General features: G+C 41.4%; 1 protein-coding gene across 4 annotated transcripts in view; it reads right to left on the bottom strand.

The window, feature by feature from the left end:
* LOC122561119 (serine/threonine-protein kinase 32C) overlaps positions 1-8,993 on the bottom strand; it is a 334,934-nt gene that overhangs the window by 208,585 nt on the left and 117,356 nt on the right. The window lies entirely within an intron of this gene.

Below are 8,993 nucleotides of genomic sequence, written 5' to 3'. Positions count from 1 at the left end.
GGTGATCCCCTGAGGTGATGAGGTTATGGATGGTCTGGGAGATGATGGTTTGGTGGTGGGGTCATGGTCAAGGGGGCAGTAGGAGGAGGTGTCCGCGAGCTGGCGTTAAGCCTCAGCAATATAAAGATTGGTGCGTCAAACTACCAGCATGCCTCCCTTGTCTGCCGGTTTGATGGTGAGGTTGGGGTTGGAGTGGAGGGAGTGGGGTCATGGTCAAGGGGGCAGTAGGAGGAGGTGTCCGCGAGCTGGCGTTAAGCCTCAGCAATATAAAGATTGGTGCGTCAAACTACCAGCATGCCTCCCTTGTCTGCCGGTTTGATGGTGAGGTTGGGGTTGGAGTGGAGGGAGTGGAGCGCTGCACGTTGCAAGGGTGAGAGGTTGGAGTGGGTGAGAGGGGTGGAGAGGTTGAGGCGGTCAATGTCACGGCGGCAGTTGGCTATGAAGAGATCGAAGGCGGGTAAGAGGCCAGCCTTGATCTTAATGAAAGGTGGAGTATGCTCAAAGGGTGGACTGCCCAACTCTTGCTCCTAATTCAAGTTCTTAAATGCACAAGTTTCATTGCTGTATGGGTCCAGCTTATTTGTAAGTATTACCAATGTTTCTTGTGACAGTACAGAATCACCACCTGGTCAAAAACGGAGTAAAAAGGCAAAATAGGGAGCAAAATATGCATGAAAATAGTTGTAAAAAACAATTAATATTAACACTGAATCTTATCTGTTTAGGATCTCTTCATGAGATCCGACAATCGGGTATTGGAACAAATCAGTGCAAAGATAAAACAGTCGCAAATAAATGCTTGGTGTCATCACTTTGTGTTTGCTCTGCTACTAATGCTTATTGCGATTCAACCAAAGATCTGCTGTCATGGGATGGCCATATTTGTCTCTCCTGCAGCTCCTCACACATTCACTGCTACTTGTCTGTGATACCTTCATCAAAATGTATATCTCAACCAGCAATGCCTCCAATCTCCATCCTGTTTCCCACTGCCAATTAGCTCAATAAAATCAAATAGTCACTTCAGTTATGAACAAAATAGTGCTAGTTATACAGCACCACGTCCTCAAGCCAGTGAAAAGAATGCATAATTTAAATTGGAGGTGTAGATATCACAACTATCCTTTTTCTAAAAAAGCAATGTGTAGGTGATGCAACAACAATTTCAGTGTGGCCATGAGATTAGTGGCTGGGGCATTGGATGTAGTAATATGCTGGGAATGTTAATCTAACTGAAGTAAACAATGCAAAAAATGTCAGGATCTGATTATTTTTAGACTTAGTCAATACTGGTAGGTTTGTGACAGCTTTCCCTTTCTAGTGTGTATGAAGAAGCTTCCAATGTGTACCAATCAAATCAATACTTGTCTCCCACCTCCATTGTTGCTTGAATTTAATTATCTCAAGCATAACCATCTTAGAATGGATAGATATGTTATGAAATATTCACTTAATTTTTACACACATTTGTAATAACTTGTTAATTATTAATTAGAATTTATGTGGCAAAGGATTAAACACTATTTAATCTGTTTATTTTTGTAATTTTTGAATAAGGCAGCTACTTCCTGCATGGAGTGTTCTTACTAGGACGACTCAGAACTTGAAGCAATAGGGCACAACTGTAATGCTTCTTAACTCATATAATTACTAGAGCTGTAGCTGAAAGCCAATGCTTGAACACAAGAATGTGTGCCCAAACAAAAAGTCACCTTCTGTACTTTATTCTTCCAGCAACAGAACAGTTGCACCAAAGGCAAGATTTGTCAGTTAATAGCTAACTGATGTACTGTCATTCAGTACATTTCCCTCAAGTGTGAACAAACTACAGTTCCTCATAGTTTCACCTTTCCAATGAACATTATCTTGGAGAGGTCAAAAACTTAATCTATTCACCATATGATTCATAATTTATACGTCCTTGGCCTTTAAAGTTATAAATAAATACAAGTTCCATAAATCCCAGAAGTTTTAAGGGCTTTATTTACAACTGGGTCATGTTCATGCCTTACTGAACCACTGATAAATGTCTGTTTATTTCAAATGAACTTAAAATTTGATTTTGTCTCAAGATATCTACAAATAATTGTTTGAAATGGAAATCATGGACCAACTTAGAGTGAATTTACACTGGAAAGAATAAATGATATAATCAAAGAGAAATTGAATAGAGGTTTATGTTCAAAATCTTTGCGGGGATTCTTTATTGGCTGTTACATTAAAGTAGGATGCTATGTTATACAATCTATTTTGAAGAAAGTCTTAAACAGCAGAATGTATATTGATTCTTTCCAAAGGCTCCAACTACAGCTTTCAGACAGTTACAGCTTTTAGTAGATCAAAAAAAAATGAACAAAAGGAATACAGAGCTCATACCACAGTGTTCCATCTAGACAGTGTTGTGACAGAAATGAGCTGAGTGCATAAACTAGTCCCATTACTCTGTGGTTCACAAGACAAATTTGATTTACCCAGTTCATGACATGGCAAATCATATTAGATCTAGGATAAAACAATTAAACAGATTTAAATAAATACAAAATTATTAATTTGTTATAAAACAAAGCCCTCCATCTTTGTGGAATAATTTGAGTGTGAAGTTTTTGTATCTAACTCAGAGTTACAATTGACTTTATTGGAGGGTTTAATCACCAGGAGATCTAGGGAGTTCATAGCCATAGAACCTAGAACAATACAGCACAGAACAGGCCCTTCGGCCCTTGATGTTGTGCCGACCTTTTATCCTACTCTAAGATCAAACTAACCTACATACCCTTAATTTTACTATCATTCACGTGCCTTTCCAAGAGTCACTTAAATGTCCCTAATATATCTGACTCTACTACCATTGCTGGCAGTGCATTCCACACATCCACCCCTCTCTGTGTAAAGAACCTACATCTGACATCTCCCCCCAAACCTTCCTCCAATCATCTTAAAATTATCCCCCCTCATGATAGCCATTTCTGTCCTGGGAAAAAGTCACTGGCTATCCACACTATCTATGCCTCTCATCATCTTGTACACCTCTGTCAAGTCACCTCTCATCCTTCTTCGTTCCAATGCAAAAAGCCCTTCTCTCGCAGCATCTTACCAAAGTCAACCCATTAATTACCAATCATGCCTCATGGCATCTCTCACATCTGATTTCTGCCCATCTTGCTGCTCCCAAACAACTCATCAATCAGTGGATATCCCATAATTCATGGCATCCTTTGTGCCTGCACCATCTTTAAAAGCTGTTTGTGTACTCGGGCCAGCACTGTCAGTCTGGAACTACGGTGCACATTTGCCCTGAGCATGGTAGATAGGGAGAATGTTGCCACAATGCTTTGTAGCTGGGCTCCTGAGCACCCTGCTGGACTAGGCCATGGCTACATGGGAAGATGATGGCCCAGTGGTATTATCACTGGACTGTTAATTGAGAGACCTAGGTAATATTCTGGGGACCCAGGCTCAAACCCCACCTTGGCAGGTGGTTGAATTTAATAAATATCTGGAATTAAGAGTCTAATGATGAACATGAATCCAGTGCTGATTGTTGGAAAAAGCCATCTGATTCACTAATGTCTTTAGGGAAGGAAACTGACATAATTACCTGATCTGGCCTACATGTGACTCCAGACACACAGCAATGTGGTTGACAATTGCCTTCTGGGATGGGCAATAAATGGTGGTCAGGCCAGTGATGCCTTCATCCCTTGAATGAATAAAACAAACTTCACAGCTGAACCTGGGGCCAGAGGAAGGCCATGACTACCAACCCATGTTAGTCTGATCTGCGGTTGCCATTGAGGCTAAAGGAGACTGAGCTATCTGGATGTAGGTTTCTCCATTCCACCACAGTCACTCTATGTCTGCTACTGTAACCAGCTCACACCAAGGCTCAAGCTCTAACACTCTCATTATCTCCCGCAGCCTCTTCCTCTGGTAGTCCTACACACCCTAACCCTTAACACCTCCAACACAATGCATGCCCTCTGCATTGCTCTGAACCATCCTGCCAATGGAGTTAACTGACCTCATGGCTTATTTGTGATTTGGAGTGACGCCAATAGCATGGGTTCAATTCTTGCACTAGCGGAGGTTACCATGAAGGTCCCACCTCCTCATCCTTGTCCCGTATCTGAGGCATGGTGACTCTCAAATTAAACTCACCACCAGTTATCTCTCTCTAATCAGTCCTAAGGTCTTCTGGAACTATAGTGACTTCAACCTTTTACCCTAGTCTGATTTTGCACAACAAGAAGTAGCCAAACAGTTGGGTGAATTGCTACAACTAGTTTTGAGCAAGTTTTCCACTTACACAGTAGAGAATTTATTTACATTTGGAAACATGACAACAATAGATGAGCTCACATTGCTAATCTATTCATCAATGTACCCCTCAAAGAAGCCACAGAGATCTGCACTATAGGACTACATTGTTATGATCTCAGTCCACCATCACTCTGTGAATCAGTATGCATTAAAATTATGAACTTGCACAGTTGAGTTCATTTGTAATGAGATCATTTTTACCCAAGTAAGTGGTGCTACAGTGAGATCACCACTCAGCCCAGCTCTCATAAACATCTCAGTTGGATTCCAAGAGAAGCGTGGGAAGATGGACTGACACCTAACCTCTTACATGTTGCATATTTCCAAAATGTAGACATTGCATTGTTATATTTGAATCCGTAGATGCATATAGGAAATTCTTTACATGCCTTAATCACATTTGAAATGGAACACTCAAATGAGTTCCCTTTGCTGAAGAGAATTCTGGGTAATCCAAGATAGAGGTTGGGAAATGGTTGTGGCTGTAAGAGCTGCCCCTTTTTTGAGGTATTTTAGGTGTTGGAGGTGATTTCCTCGAATTCCAGGAGCAGCAATTACTGTCTTATATACTGTTGCATTGTTTTGAAACATTGGGGGTCAAAAATGCAAAACAATGGCACTTTAAAAAGGAAGTCAGACAAAGGCAGTGATCATATGATCACAGAAAGATACCTACACTGCTGTCTGACACAGCATGAATCTGCACAGTTATTGCCTTTGCTGTTTGAGTTCAAGTATATCTGGACATCGGAGTATGTCTTGGAAAAATGAACAAACAGCGAAATTCACAGCTGAACTTGGAAGAACCTATGTGGGAGAGCTCACATCACAGGAACAGGTAAGTACATAGATTTTAATTATAGTCTTGCCATAAATCTACAATAGTTCTTTCTTGATTATATGTTTTATTGAGATCTGTCTCTTGATTAAATTTTAAAAATATAAGCCATAAGTATTAAGTTAGCCTGGAGCAGTTTTTTTTAGAGCAATAAGATGGTGCTATTTTCTGAGACTGTAGATTATGAAGGAGCAACGATGGCCTTTAGTACAGTGATATGCTCTTCCTGTTGGATGTTGGGGTTTAGGGAGAGTTTCCACATGAATGAGGATTATGTCTGCAGGAAGTGTCTTTGGTTGTGAATCCTATCATACTCGGTTGGAGTGGCAATTAGAGGCAATAAGGAATTCACAGGAGCTAGGGGTGTGTTGGATGGCAGTTATAGGAAGGGAGAAAAGCTGCAGATACAGTCAGGTTGATGGGTTAACTTCAGGAAAGTTAAGAGGGGTAGGCAGGTAGTGCAGGAGTGTACTGTGGCTATCCTTATCTCAAACAAGTATGCCATTTTGGAAAATGTAGGGGGTGATGGACTCTCAGGGGAATGTAGCACAGAAAGCCATGTTTCTGATACTGAGAATGGCTCTAATGTAATGAGGGGTATGTCAGGTTCCAAGCGATTGATTGTGATAGGGGACTCTCCAATCAGAAACACACAGACATTTCTGAGGCCAGAAGTGAGAAGCAAGAATGGTGTGTTGCCTTCCTCGTGCCAGAATCAAGGATATCTCAGCAAGGGTGCACAATATTCTCAGATGGGTGAGGGACCAGCAGGAAGTCGTCGTATACATTGGCACGAATGACATAGGAAGGGAAAAGGATGAGATTCTAAAGGGAGATTATTCAAAGTTAGGCAGGAATTAAAAAGCAGGTCCTTGAGGTTGGTAATTCTGGATCAATCCCAGTGCTGCGAGCTAGTGAGGGTCGGAATAGGAAGATAGAGCACATGAATGCATGGCTAAGGAGTTGGTGCAGGGAAGGAGGGTTCACATATTTGGATCACTGGAATCTCTTCTGGGGTAGAAGTGACCTGTACAAGAAGGACGGAATGCACCTGAATTGGAAGGGGACTAATATACTGTAAGGGAGATTTGCGAGAGCTGCTCGGGAGGATTTAAAGTGCGGATAGTGAGGAAAGAGGCCAATCTTATACAGGTACAGTTGGGAAAAGGAGCGAGTCAAACAGTTGGGGCAGGCATGAACAAAGCAGAGAACAAGGTAGGACTGATAAATTAAACTGTACTTACTTCAATACACGAGGTCTAACAGGGAAAGCAGATGAACTTAGGGCATGGTTAGAAACATGGGACTGGGATATCATAGCAATTACAGAGGTGTGGCTCAGCAATGGACAAGACTGACATCTTAATGTTCCAGGATACATATGCTGTAGGAAGGATAGAAAGGGGTTCAAGAGAGGAGGGGAAATAGTGTTTTTGATACGGGATAGCATTACTGCTGTACTTAAGGAGGATATTCCAGGGAATACATCCAGGGAAGTTATTTGGATGGAACTGAGAAATAAGAAAGGAATGATCAACTTATTGGGATTGTATCATTATATAATACCCATTCCCCCCACCTCCCATAGTCAGCATGAAATTGAGAAACAAATTTGTAAGGATATCTCAGTTACCTGTAAGAAAAATAGGGTGCTCATGGTAGGGCATTATAACTTTTCAAACATAGACTGGGACTGCCATAGTATTAAGGGTTTAGATGGAGAGGAATTTGTTAAGTGTGTACAAGAAAATTTTCTGATTCAGTATGTGGATGTGCCTACTAGAGAAGGTGCAAAACCTGACCTACTCTTGGGAAATAAGGCAGGGCAGGTGACTGAGGTGTCAGTGGGGGAGCACTTTGGGGCCAGTGACCATAATTCTCTTAGTTTTAAAATAGTGATGGAAAAGAATACAGCGGATCTAAAAGCTAACATTCTAAATTGGAGGAAGGCCAATTTTGATGGTATTAGGCAAGAAATTTCAAAAGTTGATTGGGGCAGATGTTCAGAGGTAAAGGAACAGCTAGAAAATGGGAAGTCTTGAAAAAATGAGATAACGAGAGTCCAGAGACAGTATATTCCTGATAGGCTGAAAGGGAATGCAGAATGCCTCGAGAAATTAAAGTTTTGGTTAAGAAAAAGAAGGAATATATTTCAGGTATAGATAGCAGAGATCGAGGGAATCCTTAGAAGAGTATAAAGGCAGTAGGAGTATACTTAAGAGGGAAATCAGCAGGGCAAAAAGAGGACATGAGATAGCTTTGGCAAACAGTGTTAAGGAGAATCCAAAAGGATTTTATAAATATTGTTAAGGACAAATGAATAGGACCCCTCAAAGATCAACAAGGCAGCCTATGCGTGGAGCTGCAGGAGATGGAGAAGATACTAAATGGGCATTTTGCATCACTGTTTTTACTGTGGAGGACATGATAGGTACAGAATGTGGGGAAATAGATGGTGACGTTTTGAAAAATGTCCATATTAGAGAGGAGGAGGTGCTGGATGTCTTGAAACGCATAAAAGTGGATAAATCCCCAGGACCTGATCAGGTATATTCTAGAACTCTGTGGGAAGCTAGGGAAGTGATTTTTGGGCCTTTTGTTGCGATACTTGTATCATCGATAGTCACAGGCGAGGAGCCGGAAGACTAGAGGTTGGCTAATGTGGTGCCACTATTTAAGAAAGGTGGCAAGGAAAAGCCAGGGAACTATAGACTGGTTAGCCTGACATCGATGATGGACAAGTTGTTGGAGGGTATCCTGAGGGACATGATGTACATGTATTTGGAAAGGCAGGGACTGATTAGGGATAGTCAACATGGCTTTGTGCATAGCAAATCATGTCTCACAAACTTGATTGAGTCTGTTGAAGAAGTAACAAAGAGATTTGATGAGGGCAGAGCAGGTAGATGTGACCTATATGGACTTCAGTAAGACAGTTGACAAGATTCCTCATGGTAGACTGGTTAGTAAGGTTAGATCTCATGGAATACAGGGAGAACTAGCCATTTGATACAGAATAGGCTTGAAGGTCAAAGACAGAGGGTAGTGGAGGGTTGTTTTTCAGACTGGAGACCCGTGACCAGTGGTATGCCACAAGAATCAGAGCTGGGTCCACTGCTTTTTGTCATTTATGTAAATGGTTTGGATGTGAACATCGTAGGTATAGTCAGTAAGTCTGCAGATGACACCAAAGTTGAAGGTGTGGTGGACAGCGAAGAAGGTTACCTACTTCAGAGTACAACGGGATCTTGATCAGATGAACCAATGGACTGAGGAGTGGCAAATGGACTTTAATTTAGATAAATTTGAGGTGCTGCATTTTGGAGTGACAAATCAAGGTAGAACTTATACACTTAATTGTAAGGTCTTGTGGAGTTTTGCTGAACAAATCGACTTTGGAGTGGAGGTTCATAGTTCCTTGAAAGTGGACTCACAGTTAGATAGGTTAGTGAAGAAGGCATTTGATGTGCTTTCCTTTATTGGACAAAGCACTGAATATCGGAGTTGGGAGGTCATGTTGCACTTTACAGGACATTGGTTAGGCCACTATTGGAATACTGTGTACAATTCTGACCTTGCTGCTATTGGAAGGATGTTGTGAAACCTGAAAAGGTTCAGAAAAGAAGTGATGGAGGCTGGTACAATTACAACATTTAAAAAGCATCTGGATGGGTATATGAATAGTAAGGGTTTCGAAGGATATGGGCCATGTGCTGGCAAATGGGACTAGACAAGGTTAGGATATCTGGTTGGCATGGATGGGTTAGACGGAATCATCTATTTCTGTCCTATACATCTCTATGACTCTATGATTCTTTGAAGTCTTAGTTGAGAT

The sequence above is a fragment of the Chiloscyllium plagiosum genome, chromosome 22 (assembly GCF_004010195.1).
Source record: "Chiloscyllium plagiosum isolate BGI_BamShark_2017 chromosome 22, ASM401019v2, whole genome shotgun sequence".
Taxonomy (NCBI): Eukaryota; Metazoa; Chordata; class Chondrichthyes; order Orectolobiformes; family Hemiscylliidae; genus Chiloscyllium; species Chiloscyllium plagiosum.
Note: the sequence above shows the minus strand (reverse complement) of the source record. Positions and strands in the feature narration are given on the sequence as shown.